Source organism: Emys orbicularis, chromosome 11, assembly GCF_028017835.1.
Source record: "Emys orbicularis isolate rEmyOrb1 chromosome 11, rEmyOrb1.hap1, whole genome shotgun sequence".
In the NCBI taxonomy this organism is placed as follows: Eukaryota; Metazoa; Chordata; order Testudines; family Emydidae; genus Emys; species Emys orbicularis.
Window position 1 is genome coordinate 79821221 of NC_088693.1, and position 24504 is coordinate 79845724.

At 51.8% G+C, this 24504-nt stretch overlaps 1 pseudogene; it reads right to left on the reverse strand.

Annotated features, from left to right (window-relative positions):
* Window positions 1-20127: 20127 nt before the first annotated feature.
* On the reverse strand, window positions 20128-23706 carry LOC135885358 (zinc finger protein 34-like; annotated as a pseudogene).
* Window positions 23707-24504: the final 798 nt, after the last annotated feature.

A 24504-nucleotide genomic window follows, 5' to 3' on the forward strand; every position in this document is an offset into this window, starting at 1 on the left:
CAGAGTCAGTCTGTGGGGAGTTCCCAGCTTCTCCTTCCTCAGAGTCAAGCCAGAAGGTCTTTTTGTTTGTTTGTTTTTTCATTACATATTTCCAGTGTTGTTTCAGGGCATTAAAGTTTTTCCCCAGCTCCTTGATGTTCCTCAGATCTTGCAGACTTTAATTTTGAATGATTTTTAATCAGCATTTCATATGCCTCTCTCTACTGCAGTGACAGGGTGAACGTGAAAGTGAAAGAGCACAGGAGGAAGTCAGAAAAGTCACATGGTTTTGTGATATTTAAAAAAAACCCATCTCTTTTTAAAGAAACACAGACAATTGTGACAATCCACATGTGGTCTCAGGCCAGGGCCGGCTCCAGGGTTTTTGCCGCCCCAAGCGGAAAAAAAAAAAAGCTGCCGCGATCGCAATCGCGATCTGTGGCGGTAATTCGGCGGGAGGTCCTTCGCTCCGAGCGGGAGTGAGGGACCATCCGTGGAATTGCCGCCAAATGGCTGGACGTGCCGCCCCTCTCCAGAGTGGCCGCCCCAAGCACCTGCTTGGCAAGCTGGTGCCTGGAGCCGGCCCTGTCTCAGACCCTGTTCTTGGCTTGGCTACTGTGATGCTGGAAGATCAGGTTCCAACTCATGCCAAAGCCCCAGGCCAGTTCACTTGTGCATTAGTATAGATCAAAGTGGTTGTAAATTTATTTGGTGTTTAAACTTCATGAAAACTGTGGGATGGTACATGCATTGTTTTCACTGATCTGTATCCTGCTAGACTGTAATAGAAAACATTTACATTGTATATACCCCTGTAACTAAATAACCCGTCAAATGAGAAAGAAATAATCATGTAATGCAAATGAAGCACTTTAGCAGGAAATTGCTAATTCATGCATATTTGAAGGCAAGTGGTCATTGTGTGTGATGATCAGAGATCAAAGACTCGAAATGGGCTCCTCTCTCTCCACCAGTCAAAGGAAAAGCCCATGTGGCGGTGACATTGTCAGCTTGTTTCCTGTGAAAGGAAGCTATAAGTATGTGTAACCCTTCTGCTAGGTGGAGCGGCAGCAACCAGGGCCGGGTTCAATATCTAGAAGTTCCTTTTCAACAGTACAACACAGAACCGGCTCAAGCCCCCACCCAATAACCTGGAAAAACTACACACCACTCCTGGGTGCCTCTTAGAGGCAATACTTCCTCACTCGCAAGCACAGAGTCTGAGTGTAGGAAAGAAAGGAGGGAAATCACCCGACATTAATTAGGGGAACTGCTGCAAGCAGGATTCATCATAAACAGAAACCTGTGAGCAGGACACCCACACCCACTGAATGGCGCAGTGTCTTCTGCCTCATGTTCTTGAGTTCTACAACCACAGTTCTTTACTGTGCCCCGACCCTGCTCCCTCACCACACCCCACTCCCAGGGTTGTCCTTGGTCAGTAGGACCCAGGGGTCAGAGGTGCAGCTGGGTGAGTTCCCCTCCCACCCGGGGAAGAAAGCACCTAGCTTGCTCTGCCGTCTGAGCACTCGCTCTGACTGGCCGACTTGCCAGCCGCTGTTCCTGAGTGCCCGGCCCCTCCCACCAAGCACCTGCCAAGCTGCAGGGGCCTGTGTCAGTAGCAGAGATACCTTCAAGGGAACCCTCACCACCCCTAGCCCAAGAAGAAGTCCCCTCTTCCCCTGCCCCTGCCATGCCCACTCTCAATAGGCATGACAGAGTTACAAGGCCAGTAAACAAGCTAACTTATGAGAACTCATGCAGTTTGTAACATCTGGAGTGGGCTTTGCTCCAAAGACAAATTCTCGGCCGGGGAGGGGAGGATGTGAGCAGAGTCTGAATGAGCTCTCCCTGGACAGCTAGCTGGGAGGGGGAGAGACTTCAGGAGCAAATTGTATTTACATGAACACACCTACTCTGCGTAGATATCCAGCACATAGAGCAGCGTGGCTCAAAATGATCAACTTTGGCTGGTGTTGGGTTACAAATCACTTTAGTACTGAATGAAATGTTGTTGTCTTTATTGTTTGAGTAAAGGGGACCAGAACTCTGCTTAGCCTGTCCCAAATGAGGGGGTCACCCTCAGCTGAAAGGACCTTGTTAAGCAAGGGGCTTGAATGCCAGACCCCTATGAAAGCAAGTGGGGTAGGGACATGACTAGGTTCCAGTTTTGTGTAAGAGTAAAATGTCTCCTTATTAAACACAATAAATAAAGAGCAGCATTTCACCTGGGTTTTGCACTAAGGACTATAACTTATATTTTTGGAGTGACATAAGGGCTGATATCCATCAACACAGCCACCATTTATTTAGAAAGGTGTGACGGTGGCATCTTCAGCTGCCGAACGCAATGTTTCTGTTTAACCAACTGAGTACTCAACATCCTACAGCCAGAGCACATAAATTACAGGACACAATACATATGACTTTTTTTTTTTTTTTTTTTTTTACCTTAGCTCTGCTCCAGTGGGGCCAGGGCATTCACATTCACATTCATCTGCAAAACAGCAGCAATGATCTCCTTCCCCTTAAAGAAATTCTTCAGCCAACAGCATCCAGGGAACAGCAGGGCTGGGGGAAGTCAGAGCAGCGTCTCTGCTTTCCTCAGCTCAGATGCCACAATATCTCTATTAACCGTGTTGCTAAATTGCTGCATCATTGTACCCAGGAACTAGCCACATCCCCAGCAACATCTGTAGTGATCACGGCTTCCCCAGCACAACTGAATTTCTGCTGCTCATCCCAGGTGGCCTCTTCCAGGCCCCCACAATGGGTCCCCAGATTACCCTCCTCAGCCAGACTGGAAAAGTGACCACTCACACAGGCTGCCCACTGCCACAGGGCTCAGCCCTGACAGCAGAGAGAGAGGAGCGCCATCGAGTCCTTGGCTTCCCTCCTGAGGCTAATGACAAAGGGTGCAGGGCAGACGTCACTAGTTACATTTGTGTGTGACAGGGACACCTGCCCCACTAGGGACCAGGCTGAGACCCCAGCCCCTTCCACCAGGCCCCTGAGCAGCCACATGTGGACTTTCAGCCACTGCCCAGGTCTATTAAACTGGCATGGACCAGGGGAGGAGCTTTACTTGCTCACAGGCCTGGTAGTCTGTGTTTGTTTGTTTACTTTAATTCTCTACAAGCTAAGCAGCAGGGATTTACAGGGCTGGATTAACCTTTGTGGGCCCGGCTCCAAACATATTTGTGGGCCGCAAGGAGTGCCTGAACCTCTCATGGAATCATAGAATATCAGGGTTGGAAGGGACCTCAGGAGGTATCTAGTCCAACCCCCTGCTCAAAGCAGGACCAATCCCCAACTAAATCATCCCAGCCAGGGCTTTGTCAAGCCTGACCTTAAAAACCTCTAAGGAAGGAGATTCCACCACCTCCCTAGGGAACCATTCCAGTGCTTCACCACCCTCCTAGTGAAATAGTGTTTCCTAATATCCAACCTAGACCTCCCCCACTGCAACTTGAGACCATTGCTCCTTGTTCTGTCATCTGCCACCACTGAGAGCAGCCGAGTTCCATCCTCTTTGGAACCCCCCTTCAGGTAGTTGAAGGCTGCTATCAAATCCCCCCTCACTCTTCTCTTCTGCAGACTAAATAACCCCAGTTCCCTCAGCCTCTCCTCATAAGTCATGTGCTCCAGGCCTCTAATCATTTTTGTTGCCCTCCACTGGACTCTTTCCAATTTGTCCACATCCCTTCTGTAGTGGGGGCCCCAGAATTGGATGCAGTACTCCAGATATGGCCTCACCAGTGCCGAATAGAGGAGAATAATCACTTCCCTCGATCTGCTGGCAATGCTCCTGCTAATGCAGCCCAATATGCCGTTAGCCTTCTTGGCAACAAGGGCACACTGCTGACTCAAATCCAGCTTCTCGTCCACTGTAATCCCCAGGTCCTTTTCCGCAGAACTGCTTAGCCAGTCGGTCCCCAGCCTGTAGCGGTGCATGGGATTCTTCCGTCCTAAGTGCAGGACTCTGCACTTGTCCTTGTTGAACCTCATCAGATTTCTTTTGGCCCAACCCTCCAATTTGTCTAGGTCACTCTGGACCCTATCCCTACTCTCCAACTCATCTACCTCTCCCACAGCTTAGTGTCATTTGCGAACTTGCTGAGGGTGCAATCCATCCCATCATCCAGATCATTAATAAAAATGTTGAACAAAACCAGCCCCAGGACCAACCCTTGGGGCACTCCTCTTGATACTGGCTGCCAACTAGACACCGAGCCATTGATCACTACCCGCTGAGCCTGACAATCTAGCCAGCTTTCTATCCACCTTATACGCCATTCATCCAATCCATACTCCTTTAACTTGCTGGCAAAAATACTTTCGGAGACCGTATCAAAAGCTTTACTAAAGTCAAGATATATCAGGTCCACTGCTTTCCCCATATCCACAAAGCCAGTTATCTCATCATAGAAGGCAATCATGTTGGTCAGGCATGACTTGCCCTTGGTGAATCCATTGACTGTTCCTGATCATCTTCCTCTCCTCCAAGTGCTTCAAAATGGATTCCTTGAGGACCTGCTCCATGATTTTACCAGGAACTGAAGTGAGACTGTAGTTCCCTGGGTTCTCCTTCTTCTCTTTTTTAAAGATGGGCACTATATTTGCCTTTTTCCAATCATCTGGGACCTCTCCTGATCGCCACGAGTTTTCAAAGATAATGGCCAATGGCTCTGCAATCACATCAGCCAATTCCCTCAGCACCTTCGGATGCATTAGATCTGGCCCCATGGACTTGTGCATGTCCAGACTTTCTAAATACTCCTTAACCTGTTCTTTCACCACTGAGGGCTGCTCATCTTCCTGCCCTCCCCCCCCCCTCCCATACTGTGTTGCCCAGGGTAGCAGTCTGGGAGCTGACTTTGTTTGTGAAGACTGAGGCAAAAAAAGCATTGAGTACTTCTGCTTTTTCCTCATCATCTGTCACTCAGTTGCCTCCCCCATTCAGTAAGGGGCCTACACTTTCGTCTTGTTGTTGCTAATAGACCTGTAGAAATCCTTCTTGTTACCCTTCACATCCCTTGCTAGCTGCAATTCCAGTTGTGCTTTGGCCTTCCTGATTACACCCCTGCATACTTGAGCAGTATTTTTATACTCCTCCCTAGTCATCTGTCCAAGCTTCCACTTCTTGTAAGCTTCCTTTTTGTGTTTAAGCTCACCAAAGATTTCTCTGTTAAGCCAGGCTGGTCGCCTGCCATATTTGCTATTTTTTCTGCACATCAGGATGGTTTGTTCCTGCGCCCTCAAAAAGGCTTCTTTAAAATACAGCCAGCTCCCCTGGACTCCTTTCCCCCCCATATTAGCCTCCCAGGGGATCCTGCCCATCAGTTCCCTAAGGGAGTCAAAGTCTGCTTTTCTGAAGTCCAGGCTCCGTATTTTACTATTCTCCTTTCTTCCTTGTGTCAGGATCCTGAACTCGACCATCTCATGGTCACTGCTGCCCAGGTTGCCACCCACATCTACTTCTCCTACCAATTCTTCCCTGTTTGTGAGCAGCAGGTGAAGAGGAGCATGGCCCCTAGTTGGTTCCTCCAGCACTTGTACCAGGAAATTGTCCCCAACACTCTCCAAAACTTCCTGGACTGTCTGTGCACTGCTGTATTGCTCTCCCAGCAGATGTCAGGGTTACTGAAGTCCCCCATTAGTACCAGGGCCTGCGATCTGGAAACTTCAGTTAGTTGTCCAAAGAGAGTCTTGTCTGCCTCATCCCCCTGGTCTGGTGGTCTATAGCACACGCCCACCATGACATCACCCTTGTTGCTCACACCTCTAAACTTAACCCAAAGACTCAACAGGCTTTTCTCCAGTTTCAAACTGGAGCTCTGAGCAATCATACTACTCTCTTATGTAACCCTTCTGCCAAGCCGAGTTGATAGCAGCAAGGGCCAGGTTCAGTACTTAGGGGTCCCCTCCCAACAACGTAACGCAAAACCAGCTTGAGTCCCCACCCAGTGACCTGGGGAAATCGTACACACACCCCTGGGCACCTCGAAGAGGCAATACTTCCCCTCTCGCAAGCACAGAGCCTCGGTGTAGCAGAAAATGTTTACTAACATGAGGTAAACGACATCAGCATGGGACCACGGAAAATACCACAACTAGAGTTCATGGACCAAGCCATGAGCAAAGACTGGCCCGTGTCCTTTCCCTTTGGTTCTTGAGTCCAGCAACCCAAGAATCACCCCAAGTCCCAAAAGTCCAACAACTCAAACGTCTCTGCCCCTGGTCAGTGCAGCCCCAGAGTTCAAAAGTTTATCTGCAGGGTTTTACACCTCCCCCCAGCCTAGGTGGAAATGGGGGAAAAGAGAGGGGGGCACGCAGGGTGTTAAGGGGCACCTTACGTGGTCCGAGGCCGACTGCCCGCCTCTCCGTGGGGTTCCGCTGCAGCCTTCACCACGAGCCACTCCACTCCACTCGCCGTTCCGTGGGCCGCTCCAACCGTCCCACAAACGGCTCCGCTCTGCTAGCCACTCCGCCAGCCGTTCCGCAACTGCTCTGCTCACCGTTCTGTAGGGTAGAGCTCATCCTGACTCTGCTTACATTTACATACAGTGCAACCCCTCCACCTTTCCTCCAGTACCTGTCCTTCCTGAACAGTTTATACCCATCCATGACACTGCTCCAGTCATGTGAGTTACCCCACCAAGTCTCTGTTATTCCAATCACATCATAGTTCATTGACTGTGCGAGGACTTCCAATTCTTCTTGTTTCCCAGGCTTCTTTCATGTACATGCACCTAAGATAACTAGCCGATTGCCCTACTTTCTCAGCATGAATCAGGAGGCTTCCCATCTTGTACCCTACTCCTTGTGTTTCCTCCCGGTATCCCACTCCCACACTTACCTCTGGGCTTAGGTCACCATCTCCCGGTGAACCTAGTTTAAAGCCCTCCTCACTAGGTTAGCCAGCCTGTTTGCGAAGATGCTCTTCCCTCTCTTCGTTAGGTGGATTCCATCTCTTCCTAGCAATCCTTCTTCCCAAAAAAACATCCCATGGTCGAAGAATCCAAAGCCCTCTCTCCGACACCACCTGTGTAATCACGCATTTATCTCCACAATTCGACAGTCCCTACCTGAGTCTTTTCCTTTCACAGGAGGATGGACGAGAACACGACTTGCACCTCAAATGCCTTTACCCTTCTTCCCAGAGACATGTAGTCTGCAGTGACCCGTTCAAGGTCATTCTTGGAGTATCATTGATACCCATGTGGAGAAGTAGGAAGGGGCAGCGGTCCGAAGTCTTGATCAGTCTCAGCAGACACTCCATCACATCCTGGATTCTAGCTCCAGGCAAGCAGCACACTACTCAAATCTCCCGGACTGGTCGGCAGATGGATGACTTTATCCCCCTTAGGAGGGAGTCCCCGACCACCACCACCCGTCTCCTCCTCTTGGGAGTGGTGGTCATGGAACCCCCATCCCTAGGGCAATGCATCTCAATGCATCTTCCGGTTGATGGGGTCTCCTTCTGATCCCATCCCTCAGATGCGATCCTTCCAAATCCTTCTCCGCAGTAGTACCTGTGCAGGGAACCTGAAAACAGTTTCACCTCTATCTGCATTGGGGGTACATGGGTTCTCCTTTTTCTTTTTCTGGAGGTCACATGCTGCGAATTTTCTTCTTTGCTCTGTGCTGCCCTCTCTGATTCTTCAGCATGCTGTGCCTGCAGTACCAAACGCTGACTTCTATCCAGAAAATCTCTATTTTCTCTGATGCAACCCAGGATGGATACTTGTTCTCTAGTCCTTTAACTTTCTCTTCCAATATGGAAACCAGCTTGCACTTCGTACAGACGAAGTCGCTTCTGTCCTCTGGGAAAAAGACAAACATGGTGCAACCTGTGCAAGGATAACAGCTGATCACTCACTATCCATAATGTCTTCCTTCTAAGAGCCTCCTCAGATGTTGTACTTACTGCTCACAGAAGCCTGAAAGGCAAAAACACTCTGTGGGAACTCCCCCAAGGCAAACTCCCTCTGTTTGCCTGTCATCGGTTCTCCGCTCACTCGGTTTGCAACTGGCTGCTGGCTCGAAGCAGTTGGCCTGGCTCAAGGCTTTCCCTCCAATCAACCACTCAAGGCCCACCTGGAACAAAGCACTCCCAATTCACACTTTTCAAACAAACAACCACCCTGTCAAACAGTCAGTCTTCCACGCTGACTTCCTCCCAGACCCCACCCCACATCTTCCCCCGTGAGGCCTCGGTGCTCTCCCTCCTCCCACTTCCCCATCACTCGATCCTTTCCACTTGCCTTCCCCTTCCCTCTCCACCCATGGATTTAAGCTAAGTGAATGAAGTCACTGAATGCTTTGCCTTTATATCTCCATATACTTGCTTTCTGACAAAGAAAAAAAACTTTATTACATGGACCAACTGTCCACTTCCAAGAAATGCAGACATAAACATGCACAAACCCTTTCCCCATAAATGAGCCTAGTTTGGGCCTGTGATGTTACTGATATAATCTGGGACCATATAGATCATTACAACACAGAACAGCATAATCATAACCAGCAAACCATAATCTTGTCTTAGACACCTCATTTGACCACCTTTATACAAGATTTGGTGCCACTACAGGACTTTGGTTGCAACAATGATCTATATGGTCCCAGATTATATCAATAATGTCACAGGGCCTTTATAACCCCATACAATTTTTGACCACTCAGTGCATGACACTTTCTAAAACCAGACCTTAATTACATGTGTAACCCTTCTGCCCCTCTGAGTTGGCAGCAACAAGGTCCAGGTTCAGTATCTAGGGGTTCCGTTTCAATAACGCAATGCAAAACCGGCTCAAGCCCCCACCCAGTGACCTGGGACAATTACATACCACCCCCCGGGCGCCTCTAGGAGGCAATACTTCCCCTCTTGCAAGCACAGAGTCTGAGTGTAGCAAAAGCCTTTTAATAAAGGAGGGAAACAATGCAGCATTATGTTTGGGAAACACCACAAACAGGATTCATAACACAAACCATGAGCAAAAGACCCACCTCCAAGTAAGTTTGGCAGTGTCCTTTTCCCCTCAGGGTCTTAATTCCAATCACCCCAAAGTCCAACAATCCCAAAGTCTCTGTCCCTGGTCAGTGCCGCCCCAGAGTTCAAAAGTTTATCTGCAGAGTTTTACCCCCCCCTCACCTGGGCGGAAATGGGGGGGGGCACACGGGGCGTTAAGGGGCACCTTACGTGGCCCAAGGCTGACTGCCCCGCCTCTCCGTGGAGTTCTGCTGCAGCCTTCACCATGAATGGCTCCGCTCTACCAGCCGCGCCATGCCGCTCCACTCTGCTCCTCCAGCCATCCCCGCAAACTGCTCCGCTCTGCTCCCCGTTCCGTGGGCTGCTCCAACCGTCCCACAAACGGCTCAGCTCTGCCAGCCGCTCCACCCCACCAGCCGTCCCATGAACCGCTTCAGCCGTCCCCGCAAACTGCTCCGCTCTGCTCCCCGTTCCGTGGGCCGCTCCAACCGTCCCACAAACTGCTCAGCTCTGCCAGCCGCTCCACCCCACCAGCCGTCCCATGAACCACTTCAGCTGCCCCCGCAAACGGCTCAGCTCCGCTCCGCTCACTGTTCCATGGGCCACTCCAACCGTCCCATGGGCCGCTCCAATCGTCCCACAAACTGCTCGGCTCTGCCAGCTGTTTAGGAATATTTCTTCAGGTTCCCCCACTGGTTAGCACAGCACTCAGTGATCCCAGCTCAGCAATTTTAGCAATTTCAGCTTGTAGTAGGGGAGCCCCAGTGCTGGTGCACCATTGGCCCAAAGTGAATTCAGCTCAGCAACTTCTAGCTAGATTCCTAATGGAAGCAAAATTAGCTCTGCTATGCAACAGAGGAGAGAGGAGGTAGTGCAATTGGTGTTCCGGGCCCTCAAAAGGGGCCCATTGGGTACACATACCTGTCCCCAACCTCTCTCAGTTCACTAGGTTTTGGAACCCATGCCCCTTGTCTAGCGAGTGCTACTTAGTTACTGGTGAGTCCCTCTGTCATACAACAGTTCCACTGGCCTTGATTCACAGAATCAGGGTAACAACACTTTATTCTTCCTGTCCCAATATCAGAGAAACTGGGGATCCCACAGCAGCCAAAGTGACCACTTTCAGTTGTTGTTGTCCCAGGCTAGGCGGGTGGCTGTGCCTATGCAAACAAGATCAGCCCCTGAAGTTCTTTTCCACCCTCGCCATAATTCACCACCAGATGTCAGGGTAGAGCTCACCTAAATAATGTCTTAATCTGATGAATAAAAGTAGTGCTTAATTTCTTTGGTATCCAAAAATCAAAGACTTCTGGACATGGTTACAAACGCTACATAATAGTAAAATTATAAAACAAAGCTATAAATTGTATATATACCAGAGCAGGATTAGACTTAAAATCCTTCAGATTCCTATATCTGCACAGAGGATAAAATGTACAACTTCTAGTAACGATAATAGAAAAGTCATATTTAATGTGCTGAAGAGGGTTGGTTTTTTTTGCCTTCATCTATCACTAATCCTTAATTTCTGGGGGAGGAGGGAGTCCAGGGCTGGGCTAGCAGAGGGCTGTGGGTCAGGAGTGAGGGGCACCGGCAGAACTTGTGGGGAGCCCAGAGCTGGGCTAGCAGGGGGCTGCCAGGGTTGGTCCCTGGAGTGAGACAGCAGCCGGGGGTAACTACAGCAGGGTGGGGGTGAGGGGTCAGTCCCCAGAGCGAGGCAGGGTCCAGGCACAAGCACAGCAGGGTGGTGGGGGCACAGACAGGATTTCCCCCCCCCCGAGGATGGCGTGGAGCCGGTACCTACCTCTCTCTGCCAGAGCTGGGTCCTTGGGAGCCAGTTCTCTCTCTCTCTGCCTCTGGGCAGCGGCAGCTGCTCTTCCTGCCTTCCTGGCTGAGAGGCTGATTGAGGTTACCCCATAACTGGAGTTTTAGTGTCCAGTCAGCACTGCTGACTGGACACTGCTAGGTCCACATTTTGACCAGACTTTCTGGTTGAAAACTGGACTCCTGGCAACAGAGGGGAGGGGGGAGGAGGAGGGCAGGAAGCTATGGGGCTGTAGGGAAGAGGTGGAGTGGGGGTGGGGCCTCAGGGGGAAGAGGCTGGGTGAGGGCAGGGACTCAGGGTGGAGTGGGGGGCAGGGCCACAGTCCAGGCACTGGTGTGGGTCTCTTCTGAGTGTGGGCCCAGTGCCACTGGTGCCATTGTAAACCCGATACTGACTTCATTTAGAACAAGCTTTTAAGTTGCCCTCCACAGCCACAGAGGGGAGTAAAGGGATATAAGACCCTAATTAATCCCCTGCATGGATCACCTTACTGTGTGCATTGGGATGGGAGTACTCCCCACTTCACAGGCTTGGGCTACATTTAAAACTTATAGTGGCATAGATATTTTGGACAGGGGTGTGAAAAAACACACCCGCAGTTACATAGCTTTGTTGCCAAACCCCCCAGCATTGATGCAATTGTACTGACAGAACAATGCTGCTGCTGACACAGCTAACATTGTTCGGGGAGGTGGTGTTCCTCGTCCTTTTGTTGGTGTATACTGTGTTGTGCAGTGGGGGCTTTATTGCCAACATAGCTATTCGAGCATAGGCTCTGTAGGGTAGACATGGCTGCATTTGGATGGGGAGTGGGCACAGCAGAGGGCAGAGTGGAGAGAGCTTTGGCCCCACCCCTCCATGCCTGAGACAGAACTGTTGAGCTAGTGGTTGTGGAGAAGTAATTTGGACAGGTGAAGGCTGGTGCCACTCCAGAGTTAAAGCAGCAAACTAGGCAAGAAATTGTGACTTGGAAGTGCTTTCCTTGTGCCACTTGTGAGGTGGGGCAGCTACATGTTCCCTCTTGTTCTGACCCCATATAAAATCTCATTCTTTTCTTTATTTATTTATTACAAGAAAGTTTCATCATTACCACATGGTAATTTCCCCCTTTTTATTTATTTACCTTTTATTTTAAATAGATACACAGGGAAGCCAATGAAACCTAACAAAACCATTTACAATGGGAATTGCAATGATGAAAGTAACAAATATATGAGGATTGTTGGGCATTCAGTAGGTGACCAATAGAACACAATGTTAGAACTCCACATGCTGTTCGATGTGGATACAGGAGTTGAAAGAAAAGGAAAACCGAAATGAAGTCAAAACTTTTAGTCATAGGAAAATTAGCTATGAATGGAAAGCCACAAGTCCAAATGTGGATTTGGACTTTATTTTATAAACTTAATAGTTAATAATAAATGTTGGAGTCTTTTATTTGCCTTCTAGTCTCTCAGACTTTTAGGCCGCACTCAGGTCACATTTTCAAGTTTTTCTGTCCAGCCATAAGTTCTAGAAACTTCTTTTCTTTAGAAAACAAAAGCCAAGAGCCTCACCTCATCACATCATTCCAGGAGCTGGGGCTTTAGGAAACACATGAAATATCATGAGACGAATGATGAACTCCTGAGAGCCGGCAGCACTGGGCACTAAGGCCTTTTACCTCTTAGGGCTTGTCTACAGTTAAAGCACTAGAGTGGCACAGCAGTGCCACAGCAGCATTTCAGCGTAGGCCTGGCCTGTACCAACAGGAGGTGCTAGCGAGGTCAAGAGAAAACATTCTTCCCTCACCCGAGCTCTGTCTGCACAAGGACTTCGGGCACATTCACTAGGCCATTTTCCACACCCCGAGAGATGGAGTTACGTCCATCTAATTTTCTAGAGCAGACCCAGACTTAGTGTAAATCAGAATCAGGCCTTTGAAACGTTGATTCCACCTGAATCCAGATTTTAGCTTCTGACTTCAGTATCACTCCTTAGACAAACAAACCCTGCTCCTGCAAGGTCAGCATCACAGGTGGGCACTGGTGCCCAAGTAAAGCTCCAGCGCCCACAAAGCTCAGGGGCTGATTGCAGGATCAGAGCCTTAGTGGCACGTTTTCCACAAAAGCCTCCAGCGCTGGAATGCCAACGACTGGCTCGTTCTAGCTCAGCAAATAACACGAGTCAGTTCCAGGAAGGGAAACACGCAGGTATTGGCATTATTCTGAGCTCAGACACACCAGTGTCTACTGACTCTGGATGCTCAACGGGGTCTCAGGTCTGGACTGCCAAACCACAGGGATCAAGGAGTGACAAGGAAGGTGAAGCCAATCTCATTGCCCCAGGGACGGTGCAGTCTCCTGTATGGTCCAGGCAGACTCTGGGGATCCTGGCTCAGACCCTGTCAAAGAGACATGGGGGGAATAACCCACTGAGAATGAAAAAATGGGCTTCTCTAGCACCAGTCATCCTACTATCTATGACCCTGGAGGAGTCAGGCTCCCATCTACCTAATCTCCTGGCTCATCTCTGTGACCCTGGAGGATTCCTATCTACCCAACCCCCAATATGTCACTTCTGTGGCACCCGGAACCTCTCTGCATTAGGGATGGGAGGGGAGGGTGAAGACCTCAGTGATGTAACTGAAGAAGCTGATGTAACTTAGGTAGAATGACAGTGGTGTCGATGGGAGATGCTCTCCTGCTGACTTACCTTCCACCTCTTGGGGAGCTGGAGTACAGGCGTTGGTGGGAGAGCGGTCTCCCATCGACTTCGCGGGTTTTCACAAGATCCGCTAAATCCACACCGCTGCATCAATCGCAGCAGTGCCGAATTCGCCGTAAGTATAGACTAAGCCCAGAATGAATGAATTGGGATTTGGGGTCTTGGGGAGAAGCTGGAGGCTCTGCACCACCAGGGAGCCTGGGAGATAGAGACGCAGGGACTGGCAAGGGTGACCTCCTGAGAAGGACGTTGCGGTGGGAAGGAGTTGGGGTCGGCTGGATGAAAGTGAGGCTGCTCTGCTGAGGACATGGAAAAGTCACAGGGCAGGTTTAACCAGAAGAGAGAGAGACGAAATGAAAGGGAAAAGGTGAAAATACAGTAAAATAGGCGTAAAAGGAGAAACCTGTGGAAAGGGGGGAGGGAGAGGGGAAACTGAACTGGAAAGAGTGAAAGCAAAAGAATCCTTAGAAGGGAAAAGCTCCAGGGAAGTGAAAGGGGAAGGGATAAATGCAGGGCAGAGAACTGGGAACCTGAGTTGGAATGAGCTGGGAGAGGGAGACAGACAAAAACGAAGATGGAAAAGAAAAAAAAGTGTGCAAAGTGGATGAAATGGCAGAAAATGGAGAAGGAAAGAGGTTTATAAAAGTGAGACAGCAACTCATTAATTTCTCCCCAGAGCTCATGGACAATATTTCCACTTGAGTGCCTCTAAAATCGACAATTCTTCACATGTGGATTTTTATTACCAAGTGGCCTGATTACGAAAGTTCCCTCTCAGCTCCCATTAAAGCTGCCATAGACTTAATTACACTGAAGCATATAAAAATTCTCCTTGTTTATTTCCCTTTAATTTTCCGGCTGTGATTTTTTAAAGCAGTCATGGGGTTTCCCTCCCCACCCCACTCCAATTGGTTGTGTCACCACAACACCAATGAGGATATGTATGTATGACATCCTAATGATAGCCTCGGCTTTACCGTAATCTGCCCTGGAGCACCCGCACAGTCAGGGCCTATGTACCAGTGTGTGACACCAGCAATCATAGGCACCAACTTTCCCTCCGGCCGGTGGTGCTTGACCCCCCGTCCACACCTGGCCCCGCCCCCACTCTACCCCTTCCTCCAAGGCCCTGCCCCTGACCCACCTCTTCCTGCCCCCATTCCCAAGTCCCCGCCTCTTCCCCACCTTCTCCCCCGCTCCTCCTCCTCCCTCCGAGTGTCCCAAGTGCAGGCTGGAAGCGCTGGGAGGGAGATGGAGGAGTGGGGACATGGCGCGTTGGGAGGAGGAGGGGGGAAGAGGCAGGGTGGGAGCGGGAGGAGCTTGGCTGCTGGTGGGTGTGGAGCACCCACTAATTTTTCCCTGTGGGTGCTCCAGCCCCGGAGCACCCACCCAGTCAGCGCCTATGCCAGCAATCAAAGTGTGTGACAGATGTTTGTAATGTGGAACACCTGGGGTTTATGGTACAGCATGCCAGAATCAACAGATTGGAACGGATTTAACCCGTGTATGAATTAAATAAACTATTTAAAAAATCCAATGAAACCACTCAATCCCCTCTCCCAATAGAGGTCTTATGAAAAATTTACCAAAAATCTAATGGGCTTTAACAATCAGTTTAATATAATCTGGGCTCACAAGCCCTAAAATACCTTCCTCAGAACAGTATGGGGCTTTGAATGGTATCACTCCATGGCAGGGTCTGACAGCCGGTGCAGAGTGTCTGAACAGCCCCATTGTCAGTGATTATTGCTAAAGCCAGTAAGAGGTTGACTGTTCTCAGATAATGTCGTCTGCGGTCTAGGGGTAAGGGCTGTAATTCTGGGGAAGAACAGTCTGTGTTTGTCACACGTAACAGAAGTTGAACAGCTGCTTCAACGGCAGAGCCTCGTTCTCTCAGCCATCGGGAGATGCTGCCCCCTCCCCTCATCGTTCCCCTTGGGGCGTCACTCGTAGCCGGTTAGATTTCAGGGTCGCTACTGACACTTGCAAAATCCTTACGTCACTTGCTTAATTGTACCACTGACCATAGCCCCATTGCTTTAAATGGGCCTGAGCTAGAATTAGGCAGGTGGTAAGGTTGAGAGAGCCGGGGTTTGGGGCTGAAACCAGCTCAGAGCAGAATCACTGTAGCCCAATTATCCACATAGAAATTAGTCAATATACTGCCTGCAATTGAGCCTATGAGAGGGCAGAGCTGAGACTGTATGAGTGACCTCAGTGCATTTCCGTACCAGACCATGTGAGCGCTGCTTATACTGTTCACCTCCACTCTGAATCCGGGGGGTATTTAATGGAAAACAAGGACACAGTGTGAGAAACTCAATTCTACTTTATTATTCCAAAGGATAAAGCCAGACTCCTGTCCCCACCCCCAGCCCAGCTCAGCATGGGCCTTTCCATCCCCAGCCCAGCACACTGCTGCCCCCAAATCCCCCGTGCACCAGCAACAGAGCACCATGTACAAACTGGTAGAAAAGTGCAGAGCACCCAGGAGAGATGCTGGGGCCGAGGGCAGGAATCCGAGGAGCGGAGATTAGAGGGACGCAGTGTGGGGTAAGGGGGGCAGACAGAGTCTCTGTCGTCCCCACGCAGGACACTATCTTAAAGGGTGAGGGGTGACCAGCTGGGCTCTCAGGCTCCTCATCTCCCTCTCGCCTCTATGGTGGGGTCAGCCTGGCTTCAAGGCTGGCCCAGGCCTGTTGGCTTCCCCAGCTTCCTTCTCGCCTCTGCCCAGGCTCGTCCTCTGAGCAATGGCGAGATGCTGCCCCCTCCCCTCCTCATTCCTCTTGGGGCATCGTTTGTAGCCCTTCAGCCTTCAGGGATGGCTTCACCCAGCACTCACAGGGCAATTCCTGTCTCTCTCTGGCACTGGCGCAGCAAGTTCACCGTTCTCAGCCTCAGCTGTCTGGCTCCCAAGCGACAAGTCTGCAGTTTCCCAGCTCTGGTTCCCCACCCTCTCCCACTCCTGTCTGCATCTCACATCTCTGCAGAGGTCAGGCAGTGACTCCATACCCCGTCCTGTCTGCATCTCACATCTCTGCAGGGATCTGGCAGTGACTCCATACCCCGTCCTGTCTGCATCTCACATCTCTGCAGGGATCTGGCAGTAACTCCATACCCCGTCCTGTCTGCATCTTACATCTCTGCAGGGATCAGGCAGTAACTCCATACCCCGTCCTGTCTGCATCTCACATCTCTGCAGGGGTCAGGTAGTGACTCCATACCCCGTCCTGTCTGCATCTCACATCTCTGCAGGGATCTGGCAGTAACTCCATACCCCGTCCTGTCTGCATCTCACATCTCTGCAGGGATCTGGCAGTAACTCCATACCCCGTCCTGTCTGCATCTCGCATCTCTGCAGGGGTCAGGTAGTGACTCCATACCCCGTCCTGTCTGCATCTCGCATCTCTGCAGGGATCTGGCAGTAACTCCATACCCCGTCCTATCTGCATCTTACATCTCTGCAGGGATCAGGCAGTAACTCCACACCCCATCCTGTCTGCATCTCACATCTCTGCAGGGGTCAGGCAGTAACTCCACACCCCGTTCAGTCTGCATCTCACATCTCTGCAGGGGTCAGGCTGTAACTCCATACCCCGTCCTGTCTGCATCTCACATCTCTGCAGAGGTCAGGCAGTGACTCCATACCCCGTCCTATCTGCATCTTACATCTCTGCAGGGGTCAGGCAGTAACTCCACACCCCGTTCAGTCTGCATCTCACATCTCTGCAGGGGTCAGGCTGTAACTCCATACCCCGTCCTGTCTGCATCTCACATCTCTGCAGAGGTCAGGCAGTGACTCCATACCCCGTCCTGTCTGCATCTCACATCTCTGCAGGGATCTGGCAGTAACTCCATACCCCGTCCTGTCTGCATCTCACATCTCTGCAGGGATCAGGCAGTAACTCCATACCCCGTCCTGTCTGCATCTCACATCTCTGCAGGGGTCAGGCTGTAACTCCATACCCCGTCCTATCTGCATCTTACATCTCTGCAGGGATCAGGCAGTAACTCCACACCCCGTTCAGTCTGCATCTCACATCTCTGCAGGGATCTGGCAGTAACTCCATACCCCGTCCTGTCTGCATCTCACATCTCTGCAGGGGTCAGGCTGTAACTCCATACCCCGTTCAGTCTGCATCTCACATCTCTGCAGGGGTCAGGTAGTAACTCCATACCCCGTCCTGTCTGCATCTCACATCTCTGCAGAGGTCAGGCAGTGACTCCATACCCCGTCCTGTCTGCATCTCACATCTCTGCAGGGATCTGGCAGTAACTCCACACTCCGTCCTGTCTGCATCTCACATCTCTGCAGGGATCTGGCAGTAACTCCATACCCCGTCCTGTCTGCATCTCACATCTCTGCAGGGATCTGGCAGTAACTCCATACCCCGTCCTGTCTGCATCTCACATCTCTGCAGGGATCTGGCAGTAACTCCATACCCCGTCCTGTCTGCATCTCGCATCTCTGCAGGGATCAGGCAGTAACTCCATACCACGTCCTGTCTGCATCTCGCATCTCTGCAGGGATCAGGCAGTAACTCCATACCCCGTCCTGTCTGCATCTCACATCTCTGCAGGGATCAGGCAGTAACTCCATACCACGTCCTGTCTGCATCTCGCATCTCTGCAGGGATCAGGCAGTAACTCCATACCACGTCCTGTCTGCATCTCGCATCTCTGCAGGGATCTGGCAGTAACTCCATACCCCGTCCTGTCTGCATCTCACATCTCTGCAGGGATCTGGCAGTAACTCCACACTCCGTCCTGTCTGCATCTCACATCTCTGCAGGGATCTGGAAGTAACTCCATACCCCGTCCTGTCTGCATCTCACATCTCTGCAGGGATCTGGCAGTAACTCCACACTCCGTCCTGTCTGCATCTCGCATCTCTGCAGGGATCTGGCAGTAACTCCATACCCCGTCCTGTCTGCATCTCACATCTCTGCAGGGATCTGGCAGTAACTCCACACTCCGTCCTGTCTGCATCTCGCATCTCTGCAGGGATCTGGCAGTAACTCCATACCCTGTTCAGTCTCGGCCCCTCGGAGTGTGAATCTAGTGCTCACCCTCAGTGTTTGTGCTGAGAGATATTGATAATTGTCATTGTTCAAACACACAAAAATCTCGTGACAATGGGGATGAACAGTTAAAATAAAACAAAAAAGGCTCTTCAGGCAACTGATCACTTCTCTCGTGAAGTTGTCAATAAAGCTGTGCTACATCCTGCCAAACTAAACTAACGTCAACCCATGGGACCAACCAGCCTTGCTGAAGAGAGAAAAACCAACACTGCAAGGTGGGCTACAGGAGACATCCAGGTTCATAAAGTGAAACCTCACACAATCCTAAGTCCCCAAAGAAGGAAAACCAATTCATCCATTTTCTTCTGAACTGGCTAAACCTGCTGTACTCAGCACCTCCTCATTATTTGGTCGTGTCAGTTACAAAAGTTTTAGCATCGTCCTAATGAAAAAAGGAAGAAAAACAAACGAAAGCCAAAATCTGCCCATCTCCAAATGTTCTGGACTTGGCTGGAAAAAGCCCAGAAGCCACTTTACCAATAGCTGGAAATAGGGAGTTAAGCTCAGAAAGCTCAAAGAGCTTTGGGGTTCATTTGAAGTCCCTCTCCAGGTGTGGGGCACTTTCATCTGTAGCCCTCAGGCGTCTGAGTCAGGATCGAAGGAATCCGAGTGTGATTCCTACGCATGGAGAGCAAAGAACATAGTGGCAAGTGCCGTGCTGGGAGGTGGAGGGTAGAGCGGGGAGAGGATGAACTCCCCAAGGCGCGGAGAGACGCTGCTGCGTCGAGGTGGAGCGTGACAGTGAAGGGGAGAGGAGGGAATCCCTTCAACTCACCTCATCACCCTCAAATAACAGAACCCAAAGCACCATGTTTCCCTATCCCTGCTCCAGCACTTTTAGAATCTATTTAATCCTGGTCTCAAAGGGACTCAATGCACAAAAAATACATGGTTTTTGGCATAACCTGGAGCAATGTGAGACTATGTGGGCACGAGACAATTTCTCCCCAACGGGGGAATTCAGTGACTCTAACAATCACTCTGCTCATTGGGGGATCAGAATATATAAGATGTTTGGGGAAGGGAAGGAGGGGGAACTTCATCCAGGCAGAGGGAGCTTCTGGAGGAGTTTCTCTCTCCCTTCCCCCAGCAGGTGAGCAGGCGGCAGGAAGGCCCATCAGCTCAGCAGCCAGGGCTGCAACAGGAAGCAGGGGCTGATCGGGACTTCTCCTCCTCAGCCTGCAGTTAGCTTAGACCAGGCAAAACCAGAGGGTCACTGATCAGCTCCGGGTCAGCTGCTGCTGGAACCTGCCCCCAGACATGGGCAGCTGGATACTTGGGAGCTAAATACCACCGATGCGGGTGGGAATTAGGAAATGGAGTTTTTACTATGGCCAGCCCCAGTCAGGGCACGGAGAGAATTTCCCTCCAGTGGGGAGGAGTCTCTGGGGTCCGATGTGGTGTTAGCTCCAACTGAAGCATTTTCCATGAGAAGGACATGAGAGGGCTCTTCCCTGTATCAATTTGCTGAGGCTTGATGCCCTGCGAGCACCAGATAAAGCTTCCCCCACATTCAAGGTCTTACTTCTGTGAGTTTTTCAGTGGGGAACGTGTGAGCTCAGATTGAATGTTTTCGTGCAGTTATTGAAGCTTTTCCCACAATCCAAGTATTTATGGGTTCTCTCTTGTGTGGATTGTCTGATGTCTAATAAGGTTTGAGCTCTGACTGAAACTTTTCCCACAGTGGAGGCATTTATAGGGTTTCTCTCCTGTGTGGGTTCTGTGATGTTTAACAAGTCTTGATCTGTCAGTGAAGCTTTTCCCACACTCAAGGCATTTATAGGGTTTCTCTCCCATTTGGGTTCTCTGATGTGAAATGAGATTTGATCTGTTAATGAAGCTTTTCCCACACTGTAGGCATTTATATGGTTTCTCTCCTGTGTGCAGTCTCCGATGAGTATTAAGACTTGAGCTCTGACTGAAGCTTTTCCCACAGTCCAAACATTTATACGGTCTCTCTCCTGTGTGAGTTCTCTGATGTCTAACAAGCTGTGATCTGTCGCTGAAACTTTTCCCACACTCGACGCACTTATAGGGTCTCTCTCCCGTGTGCAGTCTCCGATGGATAGTAAGAGTTGAGATCCAGTTGAAGATTTTCCCACAGTCCAAGCATTTATAGGGTTTCTCTTCCTTGGGATTTGCCTGCTGAGCTGTGGTTTCCTTAGGATCCTTGCCTCCTCCCCTGCATTCAATGAACTCGTCCACTTTATTTCTTTGGCAGTTTCCCAGCCTCCTCTCTGACCTGTGCCAATTCCTCCAGGCTTCTCTCTGTTCCCAGCACTGGGAAAAATTCCCATCTGCTCTTCTCAGAAAGTTTCCCTGCAGTTCCACTTGCTCAGGACCTTCCTGCTGCGGATTCCCCTCCTCGTTCTCACTCATTGTCTCATCACCTGCTGGGAGAGAGAGAGTCCAGGCAGGAGTCAGTGCCTGGGCTGGCAGAAAGGACACAAAGGGGAGCAGGAGCGCCGCCAGCTTTGGGGCGGCGGAAGGTCCCGCCCCGAAATGCTGCCCCCCCACAGAGGCGGCGGAAGGTCCCACCACGGAAATACCGCCGCGGTCGCTGCCCCCCAAATCGCAGCGCCCTAGGCGACCGCCTAGGTCGTCTAATGGGTTGCGCCGGCCCTGAAGGGGAGTAGCAAAGAGGGAAAACACAACACAATAACTGTTGGGAGACTGAGCAATTGGATTCTGTCTCCACGCCCCATCCAAACACTCCCCGGGAAGTGACGTCAGGGAGGAAACTCCTGACAGGGAACAGGGTGGGTGGGAAGCCATGAGCGAGATCTGCCATGATGATACGACACCTGCTGACCAGCGCCTGACCTGGGTGAGACGAGGCAGAACTGAGGGGGGCTCACACCACATTTTGGGGATTTTCCCTCCATTTGCCAGATAGTTTCTGTGTCAGTGTCACTGACTCCTCACCTGTGCAGGTGCCTCTTGGGATGTTGCTTTCCTCGGAGGCCTGGAGATCCGGGACCCAAGGCTCTTCCCCTGCTTCCAGCTGGGCAATCAGGGCAGGTTTGGGAATGGGGCGTCCTGCTCAGGGGGTGAAATCAGGTATGAGCACAGTGCACTGAGGATTGGGGCAGGATTTGTCACAAAGGGCGCGTCTTGAGTTTCAAATGACCCTATGGTTTGCTGGGGGGTTGTGGGATCTGAACAGATGGGAACATGGACATTGAACCCTCGTGGGAGAGGCCGATGTCTGGGGGAGGGGAGAATTGTCACACCCTCACTAGGAGTTCTCAGGAACTGTGGGCTCTGGGGGACTTGCCGAGGCACACACCACTCTGGTGTTAAATCCCTGCCTGTGTCTGAACCCCCAGAGCTCTCCCGACACATGGAGCCAGTCCTAGGAAGGGAGGTGCACAGAGATGCTGTGTGTGAGTGAGAATTAATGCAGAGAGGAAAGCTGTGATAGGTGGAGGGATGGGGATGAATTAGCATGTCCATGGAGGTGAATGGCTCTCTCACACTGGAGCTGTGGACTATGTGACTGTAGCAATGAGGTGTGGGCTCCCACAGAGAGTCCTAGGGAGGGACCACAACATGGCCTCTCTCGTGCAGAACCATGAAAGCCATGCCCACCCCGCTGGAAGCTGAGGGGTGGGACAGGAATCAGAAGCACAATAGGAGGGTCCTGCAGCTCTGTTGGGCTGGAACCACCAAGGAGCAGAGCTGCATCCCGTCTGCTGCGGGAACCTGCAGAGGAAGCCTGGCGTGCGAAGGACTCGCCAGGTCTCCGCAGGGCCAGCGATGCTGAGGAGCTGTTGGGGCTGCCATCTGAGGACTGTCCAGAGCTCCTCGAGGAGGCAGATGACACCCACATTTCAGAGGTTCCAAACCCCGGGGATGTAGGAAGTAGCCCAAGGGAACTAGATGAGCACCTGGTTAAGGGTTGGCCTGATCCTGGGACAGCGTGCTGCGGGCACATGACCGATGACCCATTGGCCGACCACTCTGCCACCATTAGGGTCCTGGGCTGGGACGTGGTGCAGTCGGGTGGGTCTCTGTCCCCCTTCCTCCTGCCACCTCACCCCTGGGCAGCAGTCTCCCCACCTTCGGCGAGGAGGCCTGCGTTTGTCTACCGTCTGCGGAACTAGGCGCTAGCCTACTTTGGTGCTCTGCCCTGACTGAGAACCCAGGGATCACAGACTGCTCTGCCCGGCCTGAGGGCCTGAATCCTCGGCACAGCTACTACCCCCCCCCCCCAGCTGTGTGACAGGGAGGAGGTTTGGCCTCCCACCGAGTGACAGGGAGGGACCACCACACAGCCCTACAGTGACCCATTCCCCTCTAATGTAACTGACCAGGGAAGAACCTGACCAGAGGCAGAAATACAGGCCCCATTGCTTCACATAGCGGACGGGACAGGAACCCTTACCCAGCGAGGTCACAGTCTCATAGTTCTCCTGCATGACGTCCCTGTAGAGGGCTCTCTGAGCGGGGTCCAGCAGAGCCCCCTGCCCCGCGGTGAAATACACAGCCACCTCCTCGAAGCTCACCGGCCCCTGAAACAACAGGTGCCCCCCACTCAGTGCCTGCTGCCCCAGCCACAATCCCACTATTCATGGGGGAAGAAGCACAACAATAGGATGGCTGTGGGAGGGTCAGAAGAGCAGAATCCCACCTCACCCTGCCCAGAGTGGCCAGGAGGCTGCAGGGAACAGAGAGAAGGGGAGAGCTCCTTGTCCCTCCCAGCAGACAGAGGAGGGCAGGGTCTTCTCATTTCCCACCCACCTACTAGGCACAGGGTGATGTGGGAGGCAGAGCTCTGGGCAGAGAACAGGGACAGGAATCCCAGCACCTCCCCTTTGTATTTCACTGCAGACTCTGGTAGTGGGTTCAGGCTCCAGCGCTCTGGTCTCTTTTCCCAGCCCTGTCCAGGGTGGGAATTTCATGATTCAGAAATGGGGGAATGTTCACCTCGCCCTCTCCCCCTCCCATGGGCCTGTTCATAAACCAGGCCCTAGGCTGAGCATGTCCCAGCAGGTTTATCAGTCCCTGTCCCCCCCAACCTCACCCTGAGTGTTTCCTGCCCCTCCCCCTCTACAACAACCCTCCCTAGCAGCTCCCTCAAAATCCCCTACCTGAGCTGGATCCACCACAGCCATTTCCCTGCCCCGGCCCCTAGGAAGATGGGACGGTCTGGAGCAAAACGGGGTCATTATTCTGCAGCCTGTCAGGGCGAGAAGGGAAGTTCGGGAGGTTTCTGAATTAGTGTTAGTCCATTTCACACCCCGATTCCCCCAGGCTCTGTCCCTGCAGACAGACACTCTAGACTCTGCCATGCTGGGAGACGCCTCAGTGACGTTATTACAGCACAGACCCGACCTCTCCCCCGGGACTAAACCCACCAGACGCTATTACACTCTCCCAGGAACAGAGTCTCTGAGCCAAACGCCAGAAAAGAGCAGAATCAAAGGAGCCGCTTTGGGGGATCCCCCGACACTGTCCCCAGAACAGCCCATTCCCTCAGCAGCGCAGGGACCAGGCAGAGGCAGGAACTGGCTATTCCTCTCTCTGCCCCTCCCCTCTCCTAGGAAAGTCACTGCCCCGGGGGGCTGCAGGGAATGGGGCTGGGCAAGGCTGGGTGCCCGGAACCTCCCTCCCTGCATTGCTCTTGCCGCCCCTTCCAGTCTCTCCCCTCTCCCTCCTGCACGAAGAGCTGGTCACTGTCCTGCATTCCTGTGGGCGTTTCCTCGCCAATAGCTACAGCCACTGCTAACGGGGGTTGTGGGGGGGGTGAGCCTGGGGGTGTCGGGGGCAGCAACTCTGGGACTCTCAGACACCCGGGAACAGACACAGTGTGAAGAGGGGCCTGCCTGCCCCCAGCACTTGCCCCCAGGTGTCTTATCACCTGCAGGCTCTGGCTCAAGAGTTGATGCCAGCAAAGCACTGGGCTGCCCCAG